This window comes from Bison bison, unplaced genomic scaffold (assembly GCF_000754665.1).
Source record: "Bison bison bison isolate TAMUID 2011002044 unplaced genomic scaffold, Bison_UMD1.0 scf7180017864160, whole genome shotgun sequence".
NCBI lineage: Eukaryota > Metazoa > Chordata > Mammalia > Artiodactyla > Bovidae > Bison > Bison bison.
This window is the reverse complement of record NW_011494732.1, coordinates 1,517,476-1,520,729: the sequence shown is the minus strand read 5'-3', so window position 1 is coordinate 1,520,729 and position 3,254 is coordinate 1,517,476.

Genomic DNA, 3,254 nt, shown 5'->3' with positions numbered 1-3,254 from the left:
GGGACAAAGATCCCACATGTTGCAGGGCAACTCAGTTTGTGAGCCTGGTACCTGTGAACAACTAGAGAGAAGACCCCACTCCAATTGAAATATCCTGCAAGCTGCAACTAAGACCTAAAGCAGCCCAAAACAAACAAACCAACCCCGCAAAGAACTCATGGTCCCTCCCTCCCTCTTCAAAGCCAGTGACTGTATCCTCTGCCCACTCCTTCTGTCCTTACTTCTGATGCTGAACTCCAGCCTCCTCATTTATGAGGACCCTTGTGATTCCAAAGGCTCTCCCAGGTAACCCAGGGTACCATCTCCATCTCAGGATCTCTAATCACATCTTCATCTTTTGCAACATGAGGGAACATAGCCTAAGTTCCAGGGATCTTTGCCTCCATTGGGTCATGGCTTCCTCACACAGGCTCTTCTTTGGGGCACACGGGCTTCTCTCTTGTTGTAGTGCACAGGCCCCAGAGCGAGCAAGTCAGGAGTTGCCAGGCATGGGCTTAGTTGCCCAAGTCATATGGGATCTTAGTTCCCAGACCAGGGACTGAACCCTGGTCCTCTGCAGTGGAAGTGCAGAGTTCTAACCATTGGCCTGCCAGGGAAGTCCTGAACTTTCAGCCTGTTGGAATTTGCTTGACTCCAAAAACACACTACTTTTGTGTTCAGAATGTAGAAAAATTAAAATCCTGGACCAAAAATGAACAGGAGGGACTTCCCTGGCGATCCAGTGGTTAGGGGGCCTGGGTCTCACTGCCAAAGTCTCAGGTTCAATCCCTGATCGAGGAACTAAGATCCCACAAGCCACATGGCAAGGCCAAAAAAAAAAAAAAGGAAATCAGGTGACGTGTCCACGGCTGTTCTGGTTATCTGACCAGCACGCTGTGCTAGGTGGCTTGGGTGGATGACTCAATGGGACCAGGTGTATGGGGGAATGTCCCACCTTCTAAGTCAGTTTTCTACAACAAATTCAATTTTTCATATGCACATCTGTACCCAGCAAATTCATTTATGCCATAATACAAAGTATAAAAATTCATGTCTGGATCTGCCCAAAAAAAAATTAATTTTGTTGGCTATTAGCACTGCCAGAACAAGAGAGGGCGAGTTTAGCATTTTTACCAGCTATGTGTGGAAGGTAGTTTTGATTGATGATGGGCTTCTCCTGTGACAACATGTCTCCTAATATAGTAGCTTGAACATTTAAAACTCTGACTTCGGTCGGCCACAGTGATGGGCAGAAGAAAGGCCCCCAAAGATGTCCACATGCGAACTCTCAGGACCTGTTTACAGGTCCGTATCAAGCAAAGATGACTGCATTTATTAGCCAACTTGAGATCAGCCTGGGTTATCTGCATGGTCCAGGCGTTATTGCAAGAATCCTTAAAAGTGGAAGAGGAGGCAGAGGTCAGAGGGATGTGGGTGACTCAGCATGCAGACGCTGGCTTTGCAGAGGGAGGGAGGGGGTCCTAGCCAGTGGATGAAGGCAGCCTCCTGAGGCTCAAAAAGGCCAGAAAAGTCATCTCTGGTAATTCCCTGGAGGCCCAACAGTAAGGACTTGGTCCTGCTTCCACTGCAGGGGGGCCCGGTTCAATCTCTGGTTGGGCAACTGCTGCTGCTGCTGCTAAGTTGCTTCAGTCGCGTCCGACTCTGTACGACCCCATAGACGGCAGCCCACCAGGCTCTCCCGTCCCTGGGATTCTCCAGGCAAGAACACTGGAGTAGGTTGCCATTTCCTTCTCCAGTGCATGAAAGTGAAAAGTGAAAGGGAAGTCGCTCAGTCGTGTCCGACTCCCAGCGACCCCATGGACTGCGGTCCACCAGGCTCCTCTATCCGTGGGATTTTCCAGACAAGAGTACTGGAGTGGGGTGCCATTGCCTTCTCCGAAGATCCCACAAACCTCGAGGTACTGCAAAAAAAATAATAATAATCTTTCCTGGACCCCCAGGAAGGAACACAGACCTCGACTTTGGCCCAGTGAGAACTGTGTCAGATCCCTAACCTGCAGAAGCCTGAGAGAACACCTTTCTATGGCACGTGGTGAAGGCAGTTCTAGGAAGGTGTTAATAGGATTGTTTCTTCTTGGGACTTCCTTGGTGGTTCAGTGGCTAAGACTCCATGCTTCTAATGCAGGGGGCTTGGGTTTCATCCCTGGTCAGGGAACTATATCCCACATGCTGCAAGTATTAGTGTTCGCATGTTGCAACTAAGGATTCCATGTGCTGCAACCAAGATCCAGCACAGTCAAATAAATAAATAACAAATATTTAAAGAGAAATGTCTTCTCTCCAGGTCTAGAGGCCAGAGGTGTGGGTGGGGCCATGCCCTCTGAAGGGTCTGGGGGAGGGCCGTTTCTGGCTTCTTGCAGCCCCGGAGTTGCCGTGTCACACTCAGTGTCCTTGACTCGTGGAAGCATCGCTCCATCCACTCTGCCTCCATCATCACATGCAGGGTGTCTCAGCCTGAATTGCCCTCGTCTCGTAAGGACACCAGTCGTATTGGATTTAGGGCCCACCTTGCTGACTTGATCTTACCTTGACTCTGTCTACAAAGATGCTATTTCCCAACGAGGGCACACTCACAGGGTCACCCCAGCACAGCAGCTGTATCTCTACAGGGATGGCTAAGAGGCAGGTCTGGTACAGGGAGGGTCTGGCCTTTTACGCTCGCAGCTTTGAGTCTGGGGGCCCGTCTGGCCACCCTGTGCAGAGTTGTGGTGGGTGCATAGTTTTTTCTGTGTCCTTTTCTCTTCTGCCTCCCAAGGTTGTGGTCCTTAAGGCTCTGACTAACAGCGTGAGGACACTGTGGCCCCCACACACTGGGGGTGGCAGGTTCGGGCTCCTGTGGGGGAGGGGCCTTGAAAACCTCCACCCCCTTTGCTCCCTTCTTTTCTCGCTCATCCGACCCAAGCCCAGCCCCAGCCCCACCCCCACCCCCAGCAGTGAGAATGTCACTTTGGGCTTCCACCACTTCCCCAAGATCATAATGTTCACTTTATACAGTGCTGGGATTTCATAAAGCTTTCTTTTCTCCGTTCTCAAAAATAGAAGGAACGCAAAGCCCTCCCTTGCCCCACTTGGTCCCTGCTGCTGCTAAGTCGCTTCAGTCGTGTCCGACTCTGTGCGACCCCATAGATGGCAGCCCACCAGGCTCCCCTGTCCCTGGGATTCTCCAGGCAAGAACACTGGAGTGGGTTGCCATTTCCTCCTCCAATACATGAAAGTGAAAAGTGAAAGTGAAGTTGCTCAGTCGTGTCCCTGGT